The following is an 11,428-nucleotide window of genomic DNA, read 5'->3' as shown; positions in this document are numbered from 1 at the left end:
TTTTCACCTGTAACAGCCAATGGATGATGATGTTTTCTGTTCTTTCAGGCCAGTTTTTATTGTTCTGGACTGTTTTCCTGTTCTTGCAGTTAGAACAGCCAATGGCAGTTACCAGTTCTTACTTTCTCAGGATGCTTTCCCACTTTTTCGCCAGACTATTTGTATTGGGTCTGGCTGGGATGGAGTTAACTTTCCCCATAGCAGCCCTCATAGTGCTGTGCTTTGTGTTTGTAGCTAGAAAGGAGTTGATACCACACCAATGTTTTGGCTAATGGTGAGCAGCGCTCCCACAGCATCAAGGCTGTCTTGCCAATCCCCCCATCTCGAAAGTCCAGCAGGCTGGGGATGTGCAAGAGGTTGGGAGGGGACATAGCCAGGACAGCTGACCCAAACTGACCAAAGGGACCAGATGATGTGGTGCTCAGCAATAAAAGCTCAGAGAAAGGAGGAGGAGGGGGGGCATTCATTATTAAGGCATTTGCCTTCCAAAGCAACTGCTACACGTACTGAGGCCCTGCTTCGCAGGAAGTGGCTGGGCATCACCTGCTGACTGGAAATAGGGAATATTTTCTTGTTTGTTTCCTTTGCTTCTGCGCATAGCCTTTGCTTCTGTGCACAGCCTTTGCTTTTCTTTATTAAACTGCCTTTGTCTTGACACATGAGTTTTTCATCTTATTTTCTCCCCTGCTGTCCTGCTCAGGAAGGGGAGTGATAGAGTGGCTTGGTGGGCGCCTGGTGGCTAGCCAAGGTCAACCCATTACAGTCCTTTTTGGCACCCAGCGTGGGGCTCGAGACATTAGTTTTGAATTGAGCGTACTATAGTTATAGTAGTCATTAAGTGGCAAGTGTCAGGGGTTCTTATTAGGAATATTTGTAAAAGAAAAAGAAGAGGAAAAGAAAGGAGAGGGGGGAGAGAGAGGAGAAAAAAAGAGAGAGAGGGAGAGATATGGAAAGATAGGGAGATATCACCACCCTTGGATCTAGCGCCAATGACAACAGATGTGACAATCCTCCGGTGGTGGGCACGCACCAGTGTCTGTGCTGTACTGTCTTTTATAGTCTAAGCCCTGCCTTCAGGTATGCCTCCTGTGAGCTTATATGGTTCTTGTTCCAGAAGTTTTGTGATCTTCTGCACAGGCGCCATTGTGAGGGATGATCGTGAGGGGTCTTTTGGGCAGTCGCAAGCCCCTTCCTCAAATAAACTTTGTATGACCTCAGCAAGTTGCTATGTGAGGGACAGCAGAACCTGGGACTGTGCATCCTCCGACATACCCCCCGCGCCCTGTGTCCATCAATTTCCCACCTGCAGTTCACTACATTCCACTTTACAACATTTGAGACATTAACTCTTTCAGACCCTTATATCACCCCGTGGCTCAAACATTGTCTATATAATCTTCGTGTTGGGTGGTGATACTCACATAGCGGACAGAGGATAGAGAAGATAGTGCTTGTGAAATCATACATTTTGCAATGGCTATGCCAATTGTTAAAAACAAGAACCCACAGCCTATCATTACAATAATATTCAAAAAACATTTTCCCTAAACGGTAAGCCCTAGTGTGTACAGGAGGGGGCCAAGCCAAGATTTAGGGTCCCAACCAGTGAACCAGTCCGTCGGCTGCATGGCTTGGAAAAGTTCTCAGTTTTTTGCTGATACTTCTTTCATTTTCTTCCGTGTTTCTTCTACAGTAGTGGTGGCATTGTGTATGGTGAGGTAGCATTCTCCGTCAGTAAGATTCAACATTCCACATACACCTTGTTCTTTTAACAATAGCATATCTAAAGCTAATGTGTTTTGCAAAGTCATTTTAGTCACCTGCTGAATCTGTACATTTATTTCCCTGACGGCATACTTGGCCCAATTGCTCAGGGCGTGTACTTGCCAGGTTAAATTTTCTAAGACAAATTGGTGTCTTTTAAGGGTTACATATGGGGTGAATATATTTTCTAACATTAGAGACGTTGTCATGCCCCAGGTATAATAATTGGCTATCCGGACTCCATGCACCACCCACTTGGGTCACGCTTTGGGCTCACTACTTTCTCAGTGCCTTCTGTTTTGATGAGTCCTTAAGAAGTCAAACACTCTAGAAGGACACACTGTAGGAACGCCTATTCCACATCGTAATCTGGCATGTTTTCTTACATTAAGATGGGAATATATCTTTCCATTCAAACACCCCCATAAAGTTCCAAGTGGAACAGCAAGCTTCTATGTGGGTCACAGAGTTTGCTGGCTGCATTGTTTATCTCTTTATTTTGCTGAGCTTGGGAACATGTTAATACGAACAATGGCTATGCACTTTGCCCTGGCATTGATGCCCTTACTGTGCTGGGGGAGCTATCTTGTGGAGAGGATGAAGGAACACATCTCCCTCTTCCTATCTGGGACTGATGTGGGTTGTTTTATTGTGCAGGCTCCTGAGGTCCTTGTTCACCCTTACATGAGCTGTTTAATACTACTAATTTACACTGTTGGCATGTTATGGGGTTTGTGGAATCTGGTGTCATCCTGGTGTAAGAGAAGACAACTTTTGGATGAGGTGATACTGAAACCTGCCCTGAGGCAGCTGGTCCCTGGGTGGCAGGGTGTGTGGAAGGATTTGGGCAGGCTCCTAGGGTGGTTATCACCTCCCATAGCCTGGGATTTTACACCTGAACAGGCAAGTAATCCTGGTAAACTGACGCACCACCTGATAGAAGGGTGCCTTGCCTACCCCAGTGAAAACCAGCAGCTTCTAGCACTGTACTGGGGCTTGGCCTGTGCCTGTCGAGCTACAGTTCAGCACTGTCAGAGGACTGTGGTTAAGGCAGGGCCCCAAATCACCTCAGAGAATGCCATGATTGAGACCAGGATACAAACTACATCTAAGAACACGATAGTTGAAACAGGGACCCAAACCACATGTGAGGACACCATGGTTGAGATAGGGACCCAAACAACAACTACAGTAGTGAAAAAGAAACTGTGGACAAGGAGGTCAATGGGTTCATATCATCAATTAGTAAGGGAGGAGGAGGAAGGGTTTGATCAGGAAGCTAATCCTTCAGCAAAGAAATGGGAGGAAGAAGTGAGAGAAATCAGACAAGAAGCAGAAACTACCTGGTCCCTGACCTTGAAAGAACTTCAAGACATGCAGAAAGATTATAGCTGCCAGCCAGCTGTGCAGATTGCTGCCTGGTTGCTTTGATGCTGGGATAGCAGGGCCAACAGTCAGCAATTGGAAGGTAAGGAAGCCAAACAGCTGGGATCCCTTTCTAAAAACCAGGGAAATGACAGAGGAATTGGAGAAGAGGCAGCAATTTGCAGTCTCTGGAGATGGCTCCTCTCACGTGTGAGGGCAAGAAACCCTTTCAAGAAAGATCTTGTGAACTACTAAGGAAAGTGGACTACCACAGATGAAGGTATCCAGTACCTGAGAGAATTAACTGTGCTGGAAGTCATCTACGGTGACCAAGACAACGTGGGGCTGAGTTGCCGGCTAAACCACAACACAAGGTCTCCAGAGATCCAGATGACATCCTGTGCATATGGGCCATGTGGAGGAAGGTGGTCCAAAACACCCCAGCATCATATTCTAACAGCTTGGCAGCGATGTATTGCCCAGATTTGGATACACCAACTGTGTGGAGAATGTCTTTTTGGCTCCAAAACTTTGAAGAAACTCTCTGTTCCTCCTCATCCCCATGGGCCAGTGCCCCAGCTGTCTGGGGTTCCCCAGGGAGTCAGTCTCCTCCTGCCCTGGTCAGAGGGAAAGGGAACCCCAGGCACATGCCACGTGGCACTCTCTGGTTCTTCCTGCGTGACCAGAGGGAGGACATGAGGAAGTGGGATGGTGAACCCACCTTTAAGCTGGAAGCCCATGTACGCGAACTGAGAGGGAAGACAGCTGCTAAGAAGGGGCCACCCAAGAAGGCTGTCAGCTTAGTTGCTGTAGAGACACAAGAAGGCAATCAGCAATCTTCCAGACATAAAGAAGGACTGAGATCACCTTCCTTGTTCCTGGTGAGAGGACTTCTGGTCTGGCACTGCAAGGGTCAGTGAATACTCTGATGAGGAATAGGAATAGAGGGTCCCTGCCTTTGGCCAGGAGGAGGAAAGGCATGGTCAGGTTTACTGGACTGTGTAGACTTGATGGCCTGGCACATCAGACCCATAGAAGTATAAGGCTTTGGTAGACATTGGTGCACAGTGTACCCGGGTGCCATCAGGGTATAGAGGCATGTAACCCTTCTCAATCTCCGGAGTGACGGGGAATTGTCTGTATTGGAGGCTGAGGTGAACTTAACAGGGGAATGGGTGGAAAAAGCACCCCATTGTGACCTGCCCAGAGGCCCCTTGTATCCTTGGCATAGACTGTCTCAGGAGAGGGTACTTCAAGGACCCAAAAGGGTACTGACATTATTTTGGTGTAGCCACTGTGAACACAGAGAAGATTAAACAGCTATCTACCCTGCCTGGCCTCTCAGAAGATCCCTTTGTTGTGGGATTGCTGCAAGTTGAAGAACAGCAGGTGCCGATTGCTACCAGGATGGTGCACTGGTGGCAGTAACCAACCGAGACTCCCTGATTCCCATCCATGAGCTGATTCATCAACTGGAAAGCCAAGGAGAGATCAGCAAGACTCACTCACCTCTTAATAGTCCCATGTGGCCAGTGCAAAGGGTGGAGGCTAACAGTAGACTGTCGTGGCCTGAACGAAGTCATGCCACCACTAAGTGCTGCCACACCAGACATGCTAGAGCTCCAAGATGAACAGGAGTCAAAAGCAGACAAGTGGTATGATACAATTGACAATGCCAATGCATTTTTTTTTTCAATCCCTTTGGCAGCAGAAAGCAGGACACAGTTTGATTTCACTTGGAGGAGTGTCCAATACACCTAGAATCAACTGCACCAGGGATAGAAGCACAGCCCTACCACTTATGGACTAATCCAAACTGCACTGGAAAAGGGTGATGTCCCTGAACATCTACAATACATTGACAACATCCTCATGTGGGGCAACAAGGCAGAAGTGTTTGAGAAGGGAAAAAGAGTAATTCAGATTCTTCTGAAAGCTGGTTTTACCATAAAAATAAACAATGTCAAAGGACCTGCACAGGAGGTTCAGTTCTTGAGAATAAAATGGCAGGATGGACGCTGTCATGTGCCTATGGATGTGATCAACAAGATAGCAACTATGTCTCCACCAGCTAACAATAAGGAAACACAAGCTTTCCTGGGCCTTGGGGGATGCTGGAGAACGCATATTCCAGGTTATAGTCAGCTTGTGAGCCCTCTCTATTGAGTGACCCAAAATAACTATTTTGTGTGGGGCCTTGAGCAAAAGCAAGCCTTTGAGCAGATCAAACAAGAAATAGCTCGTGTGGTAGCTCTTGGGCCTGTCTATACAGGACCAGCTGTGAAAAATGTGCACTACACTGGAGCTGGGGAGCATGGTCTCACCTGGAGCCTCTGGCAAAAAGCACCAGGAGAAACCTGAGGTCGACCTCTAGGGTTTTGGAGCCAGGGGTACTGAGAATCAGACATCCACTACACCCTGACTGAAAAAGAGATACTAGCAGCATATGAGGGGGTTTGAGCCACTTCAGAAGTTGTTGGTACAGAAGCACATCTCTTGGCACCTCGATTGCCTGTGCTATGCTGAATGCTCAAAGGAGACATCTCTTCTACACATCACACAACCGACACTACATGGAGTAAGTAGGTAGCATTGATCATGCAACAGGCTCTAATGGAGAACCCCAACCACCCAGGAATCGTGGAAGAGATCACGGAGTACCCAGAAGGCAGAGATTTCATATCATTGCCTGAGGAAGCGGCTTGTGCCTAAGAGGAACCACCATATAATGAGTTATCAGAGGATAAAAAGCATTATTATTATTATCTACTGGAAGAACAATACAGCAGCTCGCATGGCATCCACCAAGTTCCTGGAACGCATAGAGGACTGTTTCCCGACACAAATGTTAGAAGTGCCAACCAGGAAGGAGGCACTGCTGGACTTGCTAGTCACAAACCAAGAAAGCCTGCTTTGTAATATCTCGGTTAGTAATAGCCTTGGCTGCAGTGACCACAATATTGTGGAGTTCAGGATCCTGCTGAGCATGCTGAAGGTCAGTTCTAAGACAAGGGCTCTGGATTTTAGAAGAGAAAACTTCAGTGCACTCGGGGCTCATTTGGGAGGGATTCGATGGGAAGCTTCCATGGAAGACAAAGGAGCTAGAGTGAGTGCTGGGAGTTCTTCAAGAACTCTCTATTGGAAGCACAAAGCCAATTTATCCCTACAAAGGAAAAGGAAGTAAGCGGAGCAAGAGGCCCCCTTGGCTCAACCATGACCTCCTGGGTCTACTCAAATCCAAAAGGGAAGCATACCAGAGATGGAGGAGTGGAGGATTATCCGTCGAGAGCTACAAGGGCACTGCCAGAGCGTGCAGAGATGCAGTTAGAAAAGCAAAAGCCCAACTCGAATTGAAACTGGCTGTATATGTCAAAAATAACAAGAAAGTTTCTTCAGACATGTCAACCATAAGCAGAAAAAGAAGGAAAACATAGGCCCGCTGTTAAACGGAAAAGGAGAGTCAATCACCAACGATGCTGAAAAGGCAGAGGTCCTCAACACCTGCTTCACCTCTGTCTTTACCAACACTGTCGGGTCCCAGGCTTTGGGAATGAAATTGCCGGTTGATCCAAACACCGACCCACCATCAGTGAAGGAAGAGTTAGTACATGAATTATTACAGGAGCTTGACCCCTACAAATTGATGGGCCCTGATGCCATCCACCCGAGGGTGTTGAGAGAGCTGGCTGACATCGTTGCAAGGGCTCTCTCCATAATCTTTGAGAAGTCATGGAGAATGGGGGATGTCCCAGAGGACTGGAGGAAGGCAAATGTTACCCCTATCTACAAGAATGGCTCGAGGGAGGATCCGGGTAACTATAGGCCCATCAGCCTTACTTCAATCCCTGGGAAAGTTATGGAACGAATCCTCCTGGGGGCCATCACAAGTCAAATGAAGCACATGATTGGGAAAAGCCAACATGGCTTCACTAAAGGCAGATCGTGCTTGACAAACCTGGTGGCCTTCTATGACAATGTGACTTGCCTGGTTGACATGGGGCGGTCAGTGGACATTGTCTACCTGGACTTCTCCAAGGCCTTTGATACGGTCCCCCGCAGCCTCCTCCTGGAGAAATTAATGCGTTATGGCCTAGACAAGTGGTCTGTGCAGTGGGTGGGGAACTGGCTGACAGGCCGCACCCAAAGGGTGGTGATAAATAGCTCCTTTTCCAAGTGGCAACCTGTCACAAGTGGAGTCACCCAGGGATCAATATTGGGCCCGATGTTATTCAATATCTTCATAAGTGATCTGGATAATGGGATCAAGTGTAGCCTGATGAAGTTTGCGGATGACACCAAGTTGAGTGTGGAAGTAGACACTCCAGAAGGGAGAGCTGCTCTGCAGGGAGACCTGGATAGGCTAGAAGAGTGGGATAACAAGAGCCTAATGAAGTTCAACAAGGACAAATGTAAGGTCATGCACCTGGGAAAACATAATCCAGGAGTGCAGCACAGACTGGGATCCACCTGGCTGGAGAACAGCTCTGTGGAAAGGGACCTGGGGGGTCCCGGTGGACAGGAAGCTCAGCATCAGCGAACAGTGTGCTGCTGCAGCCAAGAAGGCCAACAGGATGCTGGGTTCCATCAAAAAGGGCATCACCATCAGAAATAAAGAAGTCATCATCCCACTCTACTCAGCGCTTCTCAGGCCACACCTGGAGTACTGTGTACGGTTCTGGTGCCCGCTATACAAAAAGGATGTGGACAGGCTGGAAGGAGTCCAGAGAAGGGCCACCAAGGTGATCAAAGGACTGGGAAGCCTGCCATACGAGGATAGGCTGGGAGAACTGGGTTTGTTCAGCCTTGAGAAAAGGAGGCTTAGAGGGGATCTCATCACCATGTACCAGTACTTAAGGGGTAGCTACAAAGAAGATGGAGACTCCCTCTTTACAAGGAGTCCCATGGAGACGATAAGGGGGAATGGACACAAATTGCTCTTGGGGAGTTTCCGATTGGACACGAGAGGAAAATTTTTCACAGTGAGGACAGTCAACCATTGGAACAATCTCCCCAGGGAAGTGGTTAACTCAGCCACATTGGACACTTTCAAGAGTCGTCTGGACAGGGTGCTGGGCCATCTTGTCTAGACTGTGCTCTTCCTAGAAAGGTTGGACTAGATGATCCCTGAGGTCCCTTCCAACCTGTGATTCTGTGATTATGCTTTGTTTACTGATGGATCCTGTCATGTGGTAGGAAACCATTGGAAGTGGAAAGCTGCTGTATGGAGTCCCACAGAACAAGTCGTTGAAGGCACTGAAGGAGAAGGTGAGTCAAGGCAGTTTGCAGAAGTGAAAGCCATGCAGCAGGCCTTAGAGACTGCTGAACGAGAAAAGTGGCCAGTGCTCTGTCTCTATACTGACTCCTGGATGGTGGAAAATGCCCTGTGGGAGTGGCTACAGCAGTGGAAGAAGACCAATTGGTAGCGCAGGTGTAAACCCATCTGGGCTGCTGCATTGTGGGAAGACATCGCTGCCTGGGTAGAAAACATTGCTCTAAAGGTATGTCATGTAAATGCTCCTATGCCCAAAAAACATGCCATTGAAGAACATTGAAACAATGAGCAGGTAGACAAGGCTGTCAGAATTGAAGTGGCTCAGGTGGACCAGGACTGGGAGCATAAGGATGAGCTATTTATAGCTCGATGGGCCCACAAAACATTGGAACATACAACATACAGATTGACAGGTGGATCTGACCATGGAGGCCAACATGCAGGTCACCTATAAATGTGAAACATGTGCTGCAATCAAGTGAGTCACAGGAGTAAAATCTCCCTGGAATAGAGGGCAGTGGCTGGGTTTTCTATATGGTGAGGCCTGGCAAATTGACTATTTTGGATCACTGCCACAAATATGCCAAGGCAAACACTACATACTCACCATGGTGCAATCAACTACCGGTTGGCTATAAGCATCCTGTAAACCAAAGGGATATTCCATATCATGTAATGTCATGCCCAGTATGTTAACTGGGGGGAGCTGGCCGGGGGAGGGAGGCAGCAATTGCGGCTTGGGGAGAGGCAGCATCGGTCGGCGGGTGGTGAGCAGTTGTATCGTTTGTATTTCTGGTTTTTTCCCTTTTCCCTTTTCCATTTTATTATATTATAATTATTGTTATTATTATAACAATCATTATTAGTATAATTATTATTTTACTGTAATTATTAAACTGTTCTTATCTCAACCCACAAGTTTTTTTTCTTTTGCTTTTGCTCTTCCAATTCTCTCCCCATCCCACAGGGGTGGGGGAGTGAGCGAGTGGCTGCATGGTGTTTAGTTGCTGACTGAGGCTGAACCACGACAGTGTATCACATCCCCTATCACCCACAAACCACCAGAAACATTGAATGATATAATGGACTGCTAAAGACTATGTTGAGACTGTTGGGCAATGGAGCATGGAAGCACTGGGATGTAAATTTAGCAGAAGCCACTTGGCTGGTTAACACTAGAGTCTCTGCTAACCATCCTGGTCCTGCCCAAACAAAACCTCTACATACTGTGGGAGGATATAAGGTCCCTATAGTGCACATGGGGAAGTGGCTGGGGAAGGCGGTGTGGGTTGCTTCTCCCTTGGGAAAAGGCAAACCCATTCATGGGGCTGTCTTTGCTCAAGGTCCTGGGTGTACTTGGTAGGTAATGCGGAAGGATGGGAAGAGCCTGTGTGCCTCAAGGAGAGTTAACCTTGGTGGAAAAATAATCTGCGATGTGAGTTGCATGCTGTGGGAAGTAATGCAGCAAGAACTACCTAAATGGACAAAGAGTGAGCTTTGCAGGGAACCAGCTGAGCACAGTGATGACCCAAACCAAGCCAGTGTTGGTGCCCAACAACCAAACATGCTGCTTCTCCTGTCCTGAGTGCCCATCTTGACAGATGGGGCCCAAGTCATAGCCTCTTCTAATGAACGTTTGGAGGAGTGGAGGAAGTCAATGGAAAGGGAGAACAATATCTATCTGTTAAAGGATAGGGGAGAGTAGTTAATGACAATGTATAAATCTGTATGTTGGGTATAAAGATGGTTTAAGTATGTAGTATAAATTTTAAGTGATGGGAAGAAGGGATTTCAGTAATGATATTAGATACAATGGGATGGTTAGAAGATATATCAATGTATTAAATTATGTGGGACCTGAGCATGACACAAATGGTATGGAATAAGGGATAGAGATTGTATTGGTTCTGGCTGAGGAGTTAATTTTCCCCATAGCAGCCCTCATAGTGCTGTGCTTTGTGTTTGTAGCTAGAAAGGTGTTGATACCACACCAATGTTTTGGCTAATGGTGAGCGGTGCTCCCACAGCATCAAGGCTGTCTCGCCAATCCCCCATCTCGAAAGTCCAGCAGGCTGTGGATGTGCAAGAGGTTGGGAGGGGACATAGCCAGGACAGCTGACCCAAACTGACCAAAGGGATGTTCCATACCATATGACATCGTGCTCAACAATAAAAGCTAATGGAAAGGTGGAAGGGAGCATTCATTATTAAGGCGTTTGTCTTCCAAAGCAATTGCTACATGTACTGAGGCCCAACTTCGCAGGAGCTAGCTAGACGTTGCCTGCTGATGGGAAATAGAAAGTAATTTTTTTTTGCTTCCATGTGTGGCCTTTGCTTTTCTTTATTAAACTGCCTTTGTCTTGACACATGAGTTTTTCATCTTATTTTCTCCCCCGCTGTCCTGCTCAGGAAGGGGAGTGATAGAGCGGCTTGGTGGGCACCTGGTGGCCAGCCAAGGTCAAACCACCACACTATTTTCCACCTTTTCAGATGATAACTTGCCATTACAGTTCCTTGATTTTGTGCTTATCAATTGTATCTAAGGGTGTTTCTAGGTACCCAGCTGTACTTTGAAGATGCCAGCTGTACTTTTCAAGGATGCTTCTGGTTCCCAGGCTAACAGTTCTCAGGCTAGCAGGCATTTTCTCTGTCAGAATTTTTCAGCAGACATTTTCTTCTATTCAGTAGTTTTCCCCTTCTAACCTGGTCACCTTTCAGGCTGCTCACAGTTACCCAGAGAGTTTGTGGAGTCTTCATCCCTGGACATATTCAAAAGCCATCTGGACGTGGTTCTGGGCAACTGGCTCTAGGTGGCTGTGCTTGAGCAAAGGGGTTGGACTAGATAATCTCAAGAGGTCCTTTTCACCTTAAATGATTATGTGATTCTGTGAAAAGCAGTCGGTTGGATTGCTTCATGGACATTGCATCATGGACAGGGGAAGAAAAATACAATGAAAGGCTCGTGAGTTGAGATAAGGACAGGGAGAGACCACTCACCAATTACTGTCACAGGCAAAACAGACTCGA

Source organism: Phalacrocorax carbo, assembly GCF_963921805.1.
Source record: "Phalacrocorax carbo chromosome W unlocalized genomic scaffold, bPhaCar2.1 SUPER_W_unloc_5, whole genome shotgun sequence".
NCBI lineage: Eukaryota > Metazoa > Chordata > Aves > Suliformes > Phalacrocoracidae > Phalacrocorax > Phalacrocorax carbo.
This window is presented reverse-complemented; position numbering follows the sequence as displayed.